Source organism: Apium graveolens, chromosome 6 (assembly GCF_009905375.1).
Source record: "Apium graveolens cultivar Ventura chromosome 6, ASM990537v1, whole genome shotgun sequence".
NCBI classification, from domain to species: Eukaryota; Viridiplantae; Streptophyta; class Magnoliopsida; order Apiales; family Apiaceae; genus Apium; species Apium graveolens.
In genome coordinates, this window is record NC_133652.1 from 124,897,153 (window position 1) to 124,916,520 (window position 19,368).

Consider the following 19,368-nt stretch of genomic DNA (forward strand, 5'->3'; position numbering starts at 1 on the left):
AATGGTACAAAGGACTTATTTTAAAATTTACTATTACATCTGCATTTTCTAATGAAATTTATGTTATATACAGTGTTGTATTACTAATGCTAGTGTTGCTCAATTACAAAAAGAATGGTGTTACAATAGATAATACAGACTATTACAATAGGCTATGTGGGCCCCACACGCGGGGCCACTTTTGCAATCTTGATTGAACCTAATGTATCACTCATTTTGTGTTACATTTGGGCCAGTTAGTGTTACAGTATAAGCCAATTGTAATGTTTTCCTCTCTGTTACAATAGATCATTAAAGTGTTACAATAGGGTGTCTATTGTAATGCTCGTATACGTAATGCCCCCTGGTGTTACAATAGACCTATTGTAAGGCTTTTGGGGCCTATTGTAACACCATTTAGGCATTACAATAGCCCACTTATGGCATAGTGGAACCTGGCCTACATAGAATAACTGGTGAAGGTAATGGACCAGAAGAAGCAAGTGCTGACTAATATGACCGTCAAGTTGGTCAGAGTCTTGTGGAGGAACCAGAATATTGAAAAATCAATCTAGGAACTAGAAGACGCAGTGAAAGGAAAGTATCCCTGCCTGTTTTGAATTTAATTTCGGGAGGGAATCCTTTTAAGGGGGAAGACTATAATAACCCGAATTTTTGGGACTTTGTAAAAAAATCAATGAATAGTAATCTTGACGATCGGGGAAATTTTGAAGCCCACACTATATTAAGATAAGTAAATTAAGTTTCTGAATCGATATTGTGATTATACGTATCAAATGAGTGTATGTAAAAGTCGTTTGAAGAAAAAACATTTTTGCAAAAACGAACTTATTTTATGAACTACTGAGGAATACGAGAAGCACCTTACGATCAAGAATTTAAAATCCTACGAATAAAACCCATGTACAAGATTACAAAATATAAAGGATTTATAAGAAGGGATTACCCCGCGAATCGCTTTCGAGGATTTATCACAATTACGAGGAAGCGACCAAGTGAATACATAAGCGAATAAATAAACCTACCAAACCCATGCAACTTCCCATGCAAGACATGCAAATCAATTAACATAAGATGCAATTAGGGAATGTTAATCAAATAGTAAGTGAAATAGTAAGATGATATGATGAATAGTGATAAACATGTTGGTGCAAGTACTTGGTAGCTTGTAGCTTTGGAAAATCAACACTTCTTGAATTATCCAAAGACCATATCTATCTAAAGGACAAAAAAACTAAATCAACAACATCACCACCCAAGCAAGCAACAAAAAACTCTCTCCCTCTTCCGAACAAGAAGCTATCAGCCCCTTCTTCAAAAACCAAGAAACCAAATTCAAAACCCTAACTTCAAGCCATGGATAAATGCCCAAATTAATTCCCAAGCTTCCTCATCATCAAACTAAGGTAAAATAATTCTTTCATAGCATTTCATTGAGTTTTACTTGGGTAATAAAAAGATGAAAGTGATGATAAATAGTGTCAAATAGTAACTTCAAGTAGTTTTCTTAATTTCTTGGATTGATCTAGGATCTTTAAGCACCCCCAAGAGAATACCAAGTATCATCCAACAAAGGAGAGCCTCCAAAGAAACCTTGAAAGGTATAAACCTTCTTTTAAACTTTGTTTAAGTTTTAACTTTCAAGAAAATCATGGATCTTGAACATGAGTATAGTTTTAGTGGTTGTTTTAATGATTTAAAGATTATTGGTATATTGGAAGTTAAGGATGATAATGTGATCTTAAGATATTAATTTTCATGAGTTGATTAAGTATTAAGATGATGTATTGTTCATTTTTGATTGATAGTTAGTGATTTAGTGTGAAAATGAACCACGGATCGTTAATGTAATGTTGTTATAACGCTCGATTCGCGATGATTAGTTTTCTGCAAAGTTACAGATTATATAAACTTTTTTATTGAAAAATAAGGATTTATAATTATAGATCTTATTGTAAGGATCATTTAGTCGCTTGAATCTCTTAATTTTGATTTATGGTTCAAAAGTTAGGTTCGTTTTAGTGAAAATGATTTACAAAACTTCAACGAATTCCGGACATTGGGAGTATAAATAATTGACTTAAAATTATTCTAAAATCATGAAAATTATACAGAGAGTAATAAAATAAATAAATAAAGTTTTCATAAAAATTTTAAGTGGAATTATACATTTTTCAATTTTATAAAAAATATCGGAGTCGAGGCCGCGCGATTAGAATTTCTTAAGAATCACGAGAGGAGCCGAGTGGTAAAAGCAAATAAGAATAATGGACGATAAGGACTGTGAATTCAAATCGATGTTAATGATTATTAATACTTTAATAAAATGATGAGAGTAAAATGAGTCGTGTTATTCAATTTTAAATGTTACGTATTTAACAAGAAACGTTAAATACGAATAAGGACTAACTAAACAATAATGTTCTTGATTATAAATTTTCGGAAAAACTCAAGAGCACCCTCCACCTCAAAACCCCCAGGAAAGTTTACAAATCCTACTCCGATATACAGTTGTGTTGTGGATAATAAATTACTGTATTATGTATATTGTCATGTTTACCATGACTATAATTACGAGTTTTACATATCGATATTGATCGAAGTACAATGAATATATCGTAGTACATGTTAACACTAGAGAGTAGCGTGATATATAAATTATAGGCCGAAAGTCGACCGGTTTATATTAATTAGAAACCCGAAAATATTCTGGAGATACTTTGGATGACTAAAGTCCGTACTTATTTTATTCCAGAAGACTTGATGTCCTCTTGCAAAATATTAAATACCTAGAATTTATTTAAAACTATTTTCAAAGATCGTATTCCCTCAACTTATATTTAATTAATCAAACGATGAACATTATTTCGGATATTCATTTAAAAGGAGAAGTATTCTTCGACGATTACTTTATTAATAACCTCTATTATATAATATTTATTTAAGATCTAATTTATTTACTTAAAAAAATAATCATTTAAGAAATATTATTTCAAATATTCTTTGAAAATAGAATTATTCGAGGTTTAATTATGTAATAATTATTATTTAATTATTAAATGATTTAATATGATTTAAAAATCATAAATCCTCTTTTTAAATATTTTTTGAGAATTAGAAAATCATTCTAGTACTTTCAAATCTCCAAAAATATTATCTTGACATATTTTAAATATTTTGACTATAGTGCCAAAAGAAACTCCCCCTTAATTATTTATTTGTTGACAATGGTCAACTCACATTATCTTAGTACTTCTTCCGAAAATTCTCGGAAGTACATATATATCATATGAGATGAGTTGTGCCTATCAACAAGCAAAATGCTTGGGGAACTTTGATATAGTTCGAGTTCCAAGTATGTGATATGATTCTTCGAAAGGACTGAGAGGGGTAGACTCTAGTACTACGAGTACTAGGAAGACTACCAAAGGTAAGTGTGTGGATACCAAAAATGGGACACATAGCCCGAATGCGGCCAGGGTGATAACCGGGATACGATGGTGTCGTCCTTCTACTAGTAGAAATGTTTACAGATTTTCGTTATACGACTGATCATCATATGGGGTGGCTCCAGTAAATGTCCTATTCTTCCAATTGGAGTTGAGGTGCAATACCGTAACTCGAGCCTAGGTGCTGGGTTTACCATTAAGGTATTTGCAGACTAATAAGGCAATCAAAAACATTATTTTTGAAAAGAGGTGTGTATCACCAAGGAAAACTACTTCTATTAAATACGTATCCATATATAAATTAATATAAATTCTTTTACAGTTTTTCACACTGTCGATTATTGTGCTGGGCAATATAGCTCACACTTGTTTTCTTAAAATGTCATAATACAACAGTAAATCAAGATGTCGGTAAGAAAGTTAACAGCCCGGAAACGAGTGGGAAATGGGCTGCTTATCCGTAGGTTGTTTGGAGCAGTGCCTCAGGTAGATCGTATGAGCTGGATTAGTTTTCAGTTGTTTTTGGTCCGAATCATATATAAATATGACTTATGTAATGTTGTAATGAAGAAACGTATATTTGGCCACTTGTCTAACCTTAAGTAAAGGTTACACCCGTGGTAAGACATAATTAATTTTGGTATGTAATAACTATCACCTTGTGGATTTAATAACTCCAGTAATATATTGTTTCGTTTCCAAGACAATAACCCGTGTGTGTGTATCAGTAAGTGTGGGGTTGTAGATGCGTGAGTATTTATATTATTATACAAGATAAGTGCTTAAACATGATTCAAGATAACGTGGCCTCCTAAATCCCTGACCCCGGATCTGGGGGTGTCATAAACGCTGACGGGGAGAATTGCGATTTTGGTGAGGTTCATATCCAAGTCAGGAGAAAAATGCATACCCTTTTTTAAAACCCTAAAGAAGGTGAAATTTTGTGAGTTGACAGCTGAAAGCCAAGAGGCTTTTGTAAAGCTGAAAAATTACATGATTGAAGTCCCATTGTTGGCCAAGCCAAGTCCAAAGGACATTCTTTACTTATACGTCTCTCTGAGCAAGCTATGAGTGTCATCTTGGTAAGGAGGAACAGAAGGTTCAAAATCCTATCTACTATATAAGCAAAGTGTTCCATAGAGCCGTGTTAAACTACTACACAAAATCGAAGTTTTGATAGACCAACCTTTTAGGAACATCCTTCACATCCTGAAAGCCAATGAAAGGCTCATCGAGTAGGAAATAGAGTTGGGAGAATTGGAATCAAGTGCAAGCCTCGAACAGTTATCAAGGCTCAGACATTAGCAGACTTCATGGTCGAATGCATCATGAATGACCAGGAAGTTGGGGGCAAGAGATAGTAGCCACGGAAGAAGAGAAGGAAAAATATAAAGATTGAATTTGAAAGATTATTGGGTTCTCCTTTTTGAGGGAGCGTCCACAATAAAATCTAGTGGTACACGCCTAGTCTTGCAAAGCCCCGATGGGTTCATGATCGAGTATGCTTTGAAGTTGGACTTCCCAACCACGAATAATGAAGCAGAATATGAAGATTTGATAGCCGATTTAGGCTTGGGTAGAGCTGTAAGGGCCAAGAAACTTAAAATTTATAGAAAATCAAGGATTTTCGTTGCTCAATTCAAAGAAATCTGTGGATATTTTGAAGCCAAAGAAGACACGATGGACAAGTACCTAAGAGTCGTGAAAAGAATACTGACTCAGTTCGACGAATGGTACGCAGAGTATGTTCCAAGAGAGGAGAACACTACGGCCGATGCCCTATCAAGGTTCCCCTTATCTCAGATCGAGATCTATCCAAGAAGTATCTACTTCCAAGTACTAAGGACCCCAAATATCCATGTAACAAATCTGATAGCGCCAATTGGTGTAGCTAGTTGTTGGATTGATCCCATCAAACCATATCTTGAGACAGGTTGGCTCCCTGATGATGCCCAAGAGGCACGGAAGTCATCGGTATGAGCATTGAGATATTCTCTGAGCGAAGGCCTTTTGTATAAAAGGTCTTTCGTCATCCCGTATATGAAGTGCTTGAGACCTCTTGAGGCAGAAGAGGCATTTAAAGAGGCCTATTAAGGGATTTGTGGATAACACTTGGGGGCAAGGCCTTCACTCACAAGATAACTCGATTGGGGTTCTACTTGTCGACGATGTTAGCTGATGCAAAGTCTTATGTAAATAGGTGTAACAAATGGTAGGGGCACACTCCTATAGTCCAATAGCCCTCAGAGAGGCTCACGTCTATCAGCTAACCCATCGTCTTTGCAATATGAGAAATGGATATACTTAGTCCTTTTCCTATAGCATCAGGGCAGAGAAAGTTCATTGTGGTCGTCATAGACTACTTCACTAAGTGGATTGAGGCTAAATAACTAGCCAAGATTAACACCAAGTAGATCTCTCAGTTCTTTTGGGAGAATGTGATATGTCGATTTGCAATCCCACACATCCTTGTTACAGATAATGGGCGATAGTTCGACAACGAGGAGTTCAAGAAGTATTGTAAGGACAATAGCATAGAACTCTGATTCACCTCGGTTTCTCATCCTGGGGAAAATGGGCAAGCAAAAGTTGTTAATCTAATCATTCTTAATGGACTCAAGAAGAGAGTTGAACGCTAAAGGAACATTTGGGTGGATGAGTTGCTCCTTATATTATGGGCATATCATACCACTTGAAAAGTTACAACTCAAGCCACCCCATTTATGCTAGCTTATGTAGCCGAGGAATTGGTGCCCGTCAAAATCGCCCATGAATCACCAACAGTCAAAGACTATGAACCAGAGATCAATGAAGAAGGCATGAGGCTCGCACTCGACCTTATCGATTAGGTTAAAGACAAAGCTAATGCAGAGCATCCACGAAGAGCCTCCCTCTACTACAACAGGAGGGTTAAAGAAAGGTTCTTTCTGTAAGGAGACTCTATCTTGTGAAAGATTGAGGCATCAGGATTTGGTGAGAAAGGGAAGCTAGCCCCTAACTGGGAGGGACCTTACAAGGTCAAGAAAATACTGGGATGACAATCCAATAATCTGGAAATCTTGAACGGTGACAAGGTGCCCCGTACTTGGAATGCTTCAAACCTAAGGGTTTATCATGTTTAGGATATACATGAAATGCTTCTAGAATTTAGTAGTATATGTAGTAATAAGGTGGATGAAAAAAAATTTATTCTATGTAAGGGTTGAACCTATTTTTTAGGATATTATCTATTTATGCAAGTTTGTTTATATCATCTTGTAGGTTAATTATTTATATATGAGCATTTGATAATTGCGAGTCGTGAAGGGCCAAATACCGAAAAAAGATTATCATATTTCTTTTAAATTGACGTGGCGTTGTCCTCAGCCACAACGACCCTCGATTCCTACTCCTTGGAGTCTTGCTCATACTTGCTCCTTGCTTTTTCCAAGGCAATGTTTTAACTCATCAAGTTTCGGCCTTGAAGGGAAAGAGCATTGAAATGATCATTAACTATAAAAGGGTATACATACACCAAAGAATTGTTAAAACCAGCTAGGTAAAGCAGATTAGGCTCAAGAGAAGCCCAAAAATAGACTAGAATGGTCCGACTATGAAAAATATGAGGAAGGTATACCTGGTACAGGGTTTGTGCACCCATCATCTCCGCTTCAAGAAGCTTTTTGGGAGTAGTGACCTCAATTAGGTTGGGATGAGTGACAGAGCACCTAAACCAGTCCAGAGCAAGTGTGGGACTTTCAATAACGAAGTCTTGACTATAAATCCCCCATGTTATCTCTAAAGGAGTCTAAGAACTCCCATTCGTGCCTTTAATCCTCTTCTTCTCAGAAGAAGACTCCCCCAATAAGGAGGAGACTTTGGGAGGAAAACGGTTTGCTTTCTTGGCTGCTTAGTTGAGCATCCTTCTGGTAGGATTAACCCCCTTCTAAGCATCATCTACATCCATAGCATTGGAAACTGATATAAAACAAGAAAAATACCCTCTAGCGAAAGACCTCTAAGATTGGCCTCGACGAGCAGTCGCTCAGTCACAATATGCCGAAAGTGAGTTCGGCCTTTATCGCGAATAAGAGCATCGTGAGCGTATCAATCATTAATATCAAGCTTAAGAATGTGGTCGGGGTGATACATAACATTGCAAAAGCTAGTCCTGAAGAGATCTCCCCAATCATCATCTTTCAATTCAAGAACAAAGAATTTTGTATTCCACCTGTGATAGGAATCCAGAAGAGAAAGTGAGTTAACAATGTTGTCAACCCCGGGTATATGGTTAATTTGAACACAAACAGCTCTTAGTAATGGAGAGTTCTTGAGCATGAAAATGCTCCTAAAGATGGTGGTGCTCAACAAGATGCCCAAATGATGGCACCTTACTATAAAGACTATGATAATATCCCAGGTATTTGGGTAAAACTTGCTGGGATGAGCCCCAATCTCTACTTGTAAATTAACTATGAATGGATAAATCGAAAACCTTAATCCCGCCATGATGGCACTCTTGAAGACACAAAACCGTTTCAGATCCAAGTTAGAAGTTCAGTCGTTGTCACGAGCCATACAAACATTGACCCATTGAGGAAAACTATACGGTTGTTTGATCTGCATGAGCTCGCTTTTCTTGAGTTCACTTACATAACAAAAAGCATCGAGATAAACACTAGCAAAAAATTCTTCTGCTAAATCTTGGAACTTGTTCATCATGAATGTAGTAGCCGAACAAGGTTGTAAAGATATAGATGAATTAAGTATCATACCTCGTTGGGATCTCGACTTGGTGCAACGAGACATGGCCTTAGCCACAGAGATGGAAGTGTCGTAGTTCCCCTCAGACTTTGAGAAGTGCTTGAAAAACTTGATAGAGCAAAAATTAGAGAAAAATTGATAAATTGCAAAGCTGAGAAATGAGAAGTGAATGCAAATGAATGATTCTCCTCTTTTTTTATAGGAAAAGGGCACCTGCCATAGCAAGTCACAATTTAGAATAGTTCTCGTTTGTTGGTTGTTTATAGGTTAAATACCTACATATGATAAAAAATACTCGTTGAAAGTACTAAAAGTACATAAAAAGTGAATAAATGCTCCATCAGATTTGAGTTCAAGGAGACAATAGCTAAATTCACGGAGACAGTCCTAAGTACGCTTAATTAAGGCTAAGATTAAAGGATTAGTCTTAAATTAAGATTAGTAACACTAATTAATCAAATTAAAAAAGAAGTTAGAAAATTAGAAAAAAATTCTAAAAATTAACTTGAAGGCATAGATGCCTTGGGTCATGATAGTCACATTGCTTACTCTCGGAATAGTAGACTTGGAAGAGTATGATTATTTTGGAGGCTTTTCAGCTGTGAAGGATGTCACCTCACTTACTCTCAAAAGAGTAGACTCGAAAGAGTAGACTTATTTTGAAGGCTTTTCAGCTTCCAAGGACATCATCTTGCTTAATCTCGGGAGAGTATAATTATTTTGGAAGCTTTTCATCCGCTAAGGACATCACCTTGCTTACTCTTTGAAGAGTAGACTCGGAAGAGTGGAATTATTTTGAAGGCCTTGCAGCCAACTAGCACGTCACCAGGCTTAATACTGGAAGAGTAGAGTGCCTATGCCTCAGGCTCTCGGAAGAGTAAAGCGTCAATGTCACAAGTTCAAGAAAAAGGGCTTTTGATTTGCAAAAAAAAGGGCCGAGGACCCTCAACTGAGAAGGCTCCAGGGAAGCCACTCTAGCTAAGAGGCCCTATAACGACTCGTATATTTTTATTATTTATTATTTAAATGTGCAGTTATTAAATAATGAAATAAATAAAATATGTGTATGGGTTCTGTTCGTTAAATATTATTTTGTTATTAATTATGTGTGATCGTATGTGTTCAAGGATCATTTGTATAATTGTTTGTTGAGTTGTATTGTCTCGTTGTTAATTGTAAAAGTGGTTTTAGGGCAGATTTATTTGCATAAATATTTGTAATATCTTTAAAATTGTTTTATTGGTTTTATAATTACAATAATTATTTTTGGGATTTTTTAAAATTTGTAAATTAATATTTCATCAATTATTTAGCTCTGCATGATTTTCTGATTGCATTTAATTGTAAAATCCGTATTTAATTCCAGAATTCTTCCAAAACTATGAAACTCATATTTATTTAAGTTCAGATTATTCTGAGAATTTTAAAATTATTTCGGAAATTTTTGGGATTAATTTCACCCGCGCGTTATTTCTTAATTATTAAAAAGCGGGTATAAATTCCGTTTCAAAAATTATTTCAAAATTACAAAATTCATGTTTTCATAAACTTTGAGATATTTTTAATATTTTAAAACTATTTTGGTAATTTCGTGTTATTTTACCCGGGCAATGGTTTGTTAAAACGCGAAATGAGGGATAAAATGTTGGTTTATCGGGAGTACGTATTAATTTTTGAACACGTGTCAATTGCTGCTAAAACAAATAGAAGGGTGGCAATTACCGATTGGATGGTTTTTTTTATGCTATATTAAACCAGAACAGAGGGTTATATTCATAGATACATTCGAGCAAAAAGGGGGGGGGGGTGGAATCGATCCTGTGTAGGATCCATTTCTTCCTCTTTTCCCTGTTATTCCTTTCCGTTACTCCCTTGTGGTTTTTCTCCATGTTGAAAGAGATGTGTCCTAAGTCCAATCATGTATAATGATTTAGGAATAACTTTTATGTAATCAGTTTTAATTTCATTGATATTAATAAATGACATGTTTTAGTTTTATTACGGGCTTTATCTATTTAAGTGTTTAAATAAGATATACCATAGTTTAGAGTAAAGCTTTTTATGGATTATGATGAGATCATAATAATGACACCTAAAAGATGATAACTCTAAACTTAAATATTTCCTGGTCGTAGGATTGCTAACTGGTAATTAGTAATCCGCAAAGATCGGTAGATACTATGCTTGCTTCATTATGAAGGATGTCTGTTCTCATAGACATTTGTGTGGTGACACTATAGCTAGTATGTAGGTGCTTATTATAGAATAATTTCATTGAACATGACTCACACAGCTGAACAACTGATGGAGTTCACTCACGTGTCAGCAGTTGTTCACATAGTGATAGTTGTACAAGTATCCTTAGACTTGAGGTCATCATAGTCACCTTGTGTACACTAAACTATGCTTTGGTTTAGTTCTTAGTCTCCAGGGACAACTATAAGGGCTCTACTGGGTATAGGAATTCGTACACGAAGATAGTGTATGATCAATAAAGGATCTACCCCTTCCAGTGAAGGAAGAGAATGTTCAATGCTGATCCACTTATGCTAGTTCAGGAATCTCTGGCCAGAGTGAATAAAATTAGAGAGGAGTTTCTAATTTACATTAAATAGAACTAAGCATAGTGAATGGGAAAGCAAATGATTAAATATGATAGGCTTGACACAAGTTCCATGCCTTGTATTTAATCGTGACATTGCAGGGTAGAAGGAATTGATTGTACGATAACTACTCACTGAATAGGTTCTTGGTATTCTAAGCAGTGAATTCGTATTATTCGGATAGTCGCGATATGCTGAGTAGTATCCCTCACAATGTAGAATAAATATGATTAATTTATTAATTAATTATATTTAATGAATTAGAGAATTTATATAAACAATGATAAATTAGTTTTATTATTATTCATTTTTACTACCGGCTTAATATTGAACCTACAGGGTCACACCATAAAAGAGAATGATTTAATGGTGGAGGAATTAATAACGGCTGATAATTATTTATTTGTGAAATAAATAATTAAATAGAAGATTTAATAATTGATTAAATGAGATTTAATTAATTCTTAATATTATTAATTAAGTATTTAATTTTGGAAATTAAATCAAGTGAGAGAATTATTTTTCTAAAGTGTTTAAAAAAGGGATTAATGATTAAAAGGTGTTTTAATTATTAATTAATTGGTTAATAAGAATAATCAATTAAAGGGTTAATAATAATAATATTTTATGAAAAAATTTCAGCTGAAAATTTTGCCTATAAATATACTATTATAAACCTTATTTGCCCAAAAAAACTCAAATAATTAACCCTAATTCTAAAGTAGAACAAGAGGGAGGCAACTAATTTTCTCAACATCTTCCTCCTCCATCACATTGTACTCTTGGTGGATACCGGTGGAGTGCTTCACACTTGAGGAGCAGCTGCTAAGGGATTTCCGTTCATCGTTCTTGGATCGCTATTAAAGACCTCCATATTTCCATTAACGTAAAGCTTCTTAAGGTAAACATACTGAACTACGAATTAAATATTATTTTTCGCATGGATCCTGCGGAGGGTTTCAGTTTTTTTAAGATTTAAATTTACGTTTTCGTTGCGTTTATGTGCTAAAAACCCTTCAATGGCATCAGAGCTACTTGCGAAAAGTTTTTAATTCATTTATGTGTTTAACTGTTTTCGATATATGAGCATGTACGTGATTCGCCATGATTTGATGTTGATGTAATATGCTTATATATGTATGGTTTTGAATATATGATATTCATGTGAGTTGTATAATCATAAGATGATTATGTATTCTGTATATATACTGATATATACATGATTTATGTTTATTCTAATTATGAGAATCATATTAGATACGGATTCTGAATTGGCTGCTACAGATTTGCTGAAATCTGGGTCTGGTGTCCGATTTACGCAAATCAATACCCTATTCGATAGGTAAACGAGCGTCTGAACAAAACTGATAGCCAAAGCTATCAACAACTCGTCTGTAAGGCGTTTGACGTCGTTTACTGCCCTTAAACAGTGATTCTTATTTTTTTGATTTGATTCTGATTTTTCTGATTTTTGTCATATTTTTTTTTATGATTAGATCATGGATAATATGATATGTTAAGATCAGATTATGTGTTTTAACATGCTTTTATGTTTTGTATGAGCATGATGGATGGTTATGGCCTTTCGACCTTAGTGTAATGGTTTTGGTTTTGGTTTTAAATACGACTTGCATGTCGTCAATCTTTGTAATCATAAATCTCGAATGTAACTCGAGTTATTTTTGTAAGTTCATTAGATTAGTTTTACTTTCAATCTATGTAATGTAATTGAAGACTCAAGAAGGCTATCCAATGGAGGTGATACAAAGAAGCAGATGAGGCATACAAGAAGTCTAAACAAAGAAGAAGACTTATGTAATAAGTAGTTGTATTTATTTCCATCACTATACTAGATTAACCTTGATCTTTATCATGAGCTTGATAAAGATCACATAGGATGGGGCCATAACCAAAAACATTTACTTTATTGCACTTTAAATTTACTTGTTTATTTAATTTTATATATGAGATATATGTCTATGTTTACCATGCGATGATAGATTTAGGTGAACTTAAATCAATATAAGGCGTGCTCTAGAAAATCTAGAATAGGAATCGTTTCTTGCCTTAACAATAATATTATGAATACAATCATGAGATTCTTGGGTTTATGAAACACGTAATTAAATATGAATTTTCAATATTGAGAGAAAGGATGATTCCGTCAAAAGCAGATTTCTATCTGTAAGAAAGGGGTATTAAGTGACGCCTCTTTACAATGCTCCCCCCCCCCGATCTGGGAATCATCTGATTACCGATTACTGATTTGAAATATTTAATTTAAAAGGAATAATCTCTTTATAATATGATTATGATTGTAACATAATATAATCCCTCTAAAATTAAATAATATCAAGTAGTAATTGGCCAATGACACAACGGGCTTGTGTCGGTCATAGCCTTCCAACATGGTAGAAAGTGGTTCTTATTTTTAAATCATTTTCGTTTCGTGCTACAGCCGAGGGCTTTGATTTCAAAATAATAAATACTTGTCTATTACATAGAGATGTGTACATTGAATTAGAATCTAAAGGTCGTTACGTGCTACAGCCGTGGGCCGTTGGAGACTGATTCAATTGTACGAAATGTTGGGTTAGACTTGACTTAGAATATTGAGTTTGTCGTGCTACAGCCGTGACTCAATTATTCAAGAGGCTAAAGTTTTATTAGGGAATAACATAAGATGTAATTGACAAGAGTTGTCTGCCTATTGAACATCACATGACGTTTCGTGCTACAGCCGAGGTTGTGTGATGGAATGTAGGATCCCTATTCCTACTAGCATTATGAATGCTTAATTTTCACTTAGGGGTTGTATAAATTAGATAAACTAGTGGGAGCCACTTATGAATAAAGACCCGATTCATATAGTGTCTTGAAATGAAATTGAATATTTGCTAAGTGTTGTTATGTGTTCATCATTTACAGATTTACTATATTCGTTATGTCTTCTGCACTATCACTCCGGAGAATACTAGATGCTCACAAGTTGACTGGTCCTAATTTTGCTGACTGGCTTCGAAACTTGAGAATTGTTCTCAGGGTTGAGAAGCTGGAATATGTGCTTGACTCACCTAAGCCTGCTGAACCTGCTAGCGATGCACATAATGATGAACATGTTATGTATTGTAAGTGGATAGATGATGCAAATGTTGCTCAATGCATCATGCTAGCTTCCATGAACATTGAGCTACAGAAGCAACATGAGCATATGGATGCTCACACTATCCTTATGCATCTACAAGAGTTGTATGTTGTGTATTGTAAGTGGATAGATGATGCAAATGATGTCTAAGGGATCATCTGTGAATGACCATGTACTTAAGATGATCAATTTGATTGAACGTCTTGGACAACTTGGTTTTGCCATGGATGGGGAGCTGAGCCAAGACTTGGTCTAGCAATCACTTCCGAGTTCGTTCTCGCAGTTTGTTGTGAACTTTCACATGAATAAGCTGGATGTCATCCTTCCTGAACTCCACAACATGTTGAAGACTGCGAAATCGAATTTTCCCCCTAAGAAGAGTTCTGTTCTTCTAATTGGTGAAGGTTCCAATCCTAAGAAAAGGAAGAAGAACCCTTCCAAGAAGAAGAAAGTAGGTGAGAACAAGCCGGTTCCACCAAAAGCTGAAGACCCCAAGAGCAAAGCTGTTTGCTTTCACTGTAACAAGGTGGGGCACTGGAAGAGGAACTGCAAGGTTTACCTTGCAGAATTGAAGAAGAAGAAGGGTAGTAAGACTACCGCTTCTGATTTAGGTATGTTCATGATCGAATTTAATATGTCACTAAGTCAAATTTCTACTTGGGTATTAGATACCGCCTGTGGTTCTCATATTTGCAATTTGTTGCAGGGACTAAGGAGAAGTAGGACTCTTGAAGAAGAGGAGGTCATTCTACGGATGGGAAATGGAGCAAGAGTTGCTGCTGAAGCTGTAGGATCATTTCATTTACATATTGTTGTGAATATGTTGTGTACCTGATGGTCACTTAAACAAAACATCTAATTAGATTTTACTTAGTGAAATAATGTAGCACTCGACGGATAAGAATTATAGTCCCGACGGATAACTCATTATAGTCCCAACGGATGATTAACTTATTATCCATCGAGTGAGTAGCTTATGTAATAATAAGTTTGTAGCACAGTGATGTATGCACCTTTGTATAGAATCTGTAGCAGCATATAAGTCATGTTGACTTTAACTAGATATGCAGAATAGGTTGATTAATTGTACATAAGTAATGTCTTGTAATTCTGTATAAGTGAAATGAAGTCAAGTGCCAAAATAGCTACCGACGGATGATTAACAAAGCCTTCGATGGATGATCAAATGACTATCAACGGATGTTTAACATAGCAGTCGACGGATGATCAATTAAGTCATCGACGGATGATCTGAAAGTCGACGGATGATCATATCAAGAATTCAAACATCAGTTGAACAGTGAAAGCTGACACACAGCCGTCGAGTTGTATACAAACATATTGTGGAAGCCCATTAACTGGGTAATAGAGGATGAAAAGCAGCAAAGATTAAGACTGTTAGATTTTATATTTGTTCAGTCTTTTTGACTTTGTAATCTTGGTATTATATAAACCAAGAGAGTAGCAAATAGAAAAATAACTGAGATAACTGAGAGAAACTCAAAAACAGAGAAATCTTTGTAAGCATAACCTTTAGCATTTCCTGTATTCTCAGCAGTTCTATTTTGTAAGCAGCTGTGAGCATTTCTGCACACAGAGTCCTCTCGATATATTATATATATCTCTGGTGGAATTATTTAAATCCACCAGAAAGTTTTTAAAGACTCTTGTTTTTAATTACTTGTGTTTTGATTCATTTATGTTTATATTCCGCATTGTGCTAATCAAAACAAATATATCAATAATCGAGTTGAACATTTTTTATTTCAAGAAAAAGGTTCAAGAATTCCATTCAACCCCCCTTCTGTAATTCTTGCTACATTGTTAAGGGACTAACAATTGGTATCAGGGAAAGCTCTTAATCTACAAAGAGTTTAAAGATCAAAACAATTCAGCAAGATGAACAAGAAAGATGTTGGAGTCAAGATTCCATTTCTTGATAAAGATAATTACCATCATTGGAAGGTAAAGATGCATCTTCATATGCTTTCTCAAGATGAGGCTTATGTGGAATGCATAGAAAGAGGCCCTCATGTTCCAATCAGAGCTGCAACAGCAAATGAGCCATCTGTTCCAAAGCCAAGGCATGAATGGTTTGATCCTGACATTGAACAAGTCAGGAAAGATAAAAAGGCCATGAACATTCTGTTCAATGGTGTTGATGCAGACATGTTTGATAACATCATCAACTGCAAGACTGCCAAGGAAGTTTGGGACACAATACAGATAATCTGTGATGGTACTGAGCAAGTAAGAGAAAATAAAATGCAGCTCCTGATTCAGCAATATGAGCATTTTCACAATGAAGAAAGTGAGTCACTCACTGACATTTTTAGTAGATTCCAAAAACTACTAAATGCTCTTAAGTTGCATGGAAGAGTCTATCAGACTAAAGACTCCAATCTGAAATTTCTCAGATCTCTTCCAAAGGAATGGAAACCAATGACAGTCTCTTTGAGAAACTCACAAGATTATAAGGAGTTTACTTTAGAGAGACTGTATGGCATTCTGAAAACCTATGAGCTTGAGATAGAGCAGGATGAAAGAATGGAGAGAGGAAAGAAGAAAGGAGGATCCATTGCACTAGTTGCTGATCTGGAAAAGGGTAAAGAAATGAAGATGGAAGCTGTGGAATCAACTTCAAAGGTCTGTGAAAGCAAGGGTAAGGGGCTAGCTGCAGAAAGTGAAGAATCATTGAGCCAAGATGACATGTAGGACATTGATGAGCACCTAGCATTCCTTTCAGGAAGATTTTCCAAGCTCAAGTTTAAAAAGAACTTTGGAGCAGCCAAGCCAAATAGAAACATGGTGGATAAGTCAAAATTCAAATGTTTCAAATGTGGCTTGGCAGGGCATTTTGCAAATGAGTGTAGAAAGTCAGATTCCAGTAAGAAAAGGTTTGAGTCTGTAGATTACAAGCAAAAATACTTTGATCTACTCAAACAAAAGGAAAGGGCTTTTATTACACAAGAGAATGACTGGGCAGCTGATGGTTTGGATGAAGATGAAGATGTCAGCTATGTCAATCTAGCCCTAATGGCCAAGTCTGATGAAACAGAGACAAGTTCCTCAAGCAATCAGGTAATCACTATAAACCTTGCACATTTATCTAAAGCTGAGTGTAATAATGCCATAACTGACATGTCTACATAATTGTATCATTTGCGTGTTACACTTAAGTCTCTCACTAAAGAAAATGCTAAAATTAATGAAAACAATTTGTTTTTAAGTGAGAGGAACAATGTGCTTGAGTCTCAGTTTGTTGAGTTTGAGAAACTAAAAATTGAGTGTAAGATTGCCAAGGAGGAATTAATAGAGTCCTTGAAAAAGGAAGAAATTTTGAAGAAGCAGCTCGAGCGTGAACAAGAGGTGATTAAAGCATGGAAAACATCTAGGGATGTTCATGCTTAAATCACCAAGGTTCAAGGAATTGAGTCTTTTTGTGATGAAGCCTGGAAAAAGAATAAGGAGAAACTAGAACCTATTTTGGTAGATGGGTTGCTGACAGATGTAGACTCGACGGATGATGAGGACTATCCGTCGGATAACAAAAAGTGTTATCCGTCGAATGATAAAAATCCTCATCCGTCGGCTGTAAGCAAACCCATTAGCAAAGACAAATTAATCAAGCTAAATGAAAAGTATGGGTCTATTTCCAAGAACTTTGTTTCAGGAGAGTCAAGTCAAGCTAAGAAAGGGAAAAAGGCTAATGTTGGTCACATGACTGTCAAACAGTTAAGTGACAGACTTGAGAAGATAGAGGTAAAAACAGAGACTAAAAAGAAAAATAATAGGAATGGTAAAGTGGGGATTAACAAACACAATAACTACACACCTGATAAATATGCTCCTAGAAAAATCTGTCAAGTGTGGTAGTGTAAATCATTTTTCTGGTAATTGCAAATCTGCCATGCCTACTCTCATGTATGTTCAGCCTCAATTTCCTAACATGAATGCCATGCCTCACATGCCTGTTAATGCTATGCCTACACAGAACATGAATGCACAGTTTGCTAATATGCCATTTGCACCTAATCCATATTATGTTGCATACAATATGCCTCAAATGCCATTTAGCATGCCTTACTGGAATAACATATTTGCACCAAGCATGCCATATCCTGTTAGCCATAACATGCATGATAATTCTGTTGCATTTAGTGGTTTCAAAGGTACAACCCAATTGACTAAGGAAGAATCTGAAATTCCTAAGTCAAATGAGATAAGGCCTAAGAAACAGAAGAAGAAAGCTAACAAAGGCAGGACCCAAGGAAACTTGGGTACCAAAATCAACTTGATTTGATTTTGATGTGTGCAGGGAAACAGAAAGAATCTTTGGTACTTGGATAGTGGCTGTTCAAGACACATGACTGGTGATTCTACCCTGCTCACAGAGTTTAAGGAGAGTGCTGGCCCAAGTATCACTTTTGGAGATGACAGCAAAGGTTATACTGTGGGATATGGCTTGATTTCAAAGGATAATGTCATCATTGAAGAGGTTGCCTTAGTGGATGGTCTCAAACACAATATGTTGAGTATCAGCCAGCTTTGTGACAAAGGCAACTCAGTAACCTTCAACAAAGAAGCCTGTGTTATGACTAACAATCAAAGAAATGTGTATCTAGTTGACTTCAACTCAACTAAAGCAGAATTTGTAACTTGTCTTCTCAGTAAAGCAAGTCAAAATGAAAGTTGGCTATGGCACAAGAAGCTATCCCATTTGAACGTCATGACCATGAATGAGCTGGTAAAGAAAGAGCTAGTTAGAGGCATTCCTCTAGTGGAGTTTACAAAGGATGGACTGTGTGATGCCTGCCAAAAAGGGAAGCAGATCAAAGCATCATTCAGGAAGAAACTTGATTCAGCAATTGAAGAGCCTCTGCAACTCCTTCACATGGATTTGTTTGGACCAGTCAATGTATTGTCAATTTCAAAGAAAAGATTTTGCCTAGTAATTGTAGATGATTTCTCAAAGTTCTCTTGTACATATTTCCTAAAGTCTAAAGATGAGGCTAGTGAAATCATCATCAATCACATAAGGCAAGTTAACAATCATCCTGATTTCAAAGTTAGAAGAATCAGGAGTGACAATGGAACTGAGTTCAAGAACTATGTCATGAGAGCATTTTGTGAGGAAAATGGGATCTTGCATGAGTTCTCAGCAGCAAGGACTCCACAACAGAATGGAGTAGTGGAAAGAAAGAATAGATCTCTTATTGAAGCTACAAGGACAATGCTTGAAGAATCAAAATTACCAACATATTTCTGGGCTGAAGCTGTAAACACTGCATGCTACACTCAGAACATTTCTCTGATTAATCAAGCAAGATGCATGACACCTTATCAATTGTTCAAGAACAAGAAGCCAACTCTAAACTTTCTTCCTGTCTTTGGTTGTAAATGCTATATTCTGAGAAATCAAACTGAT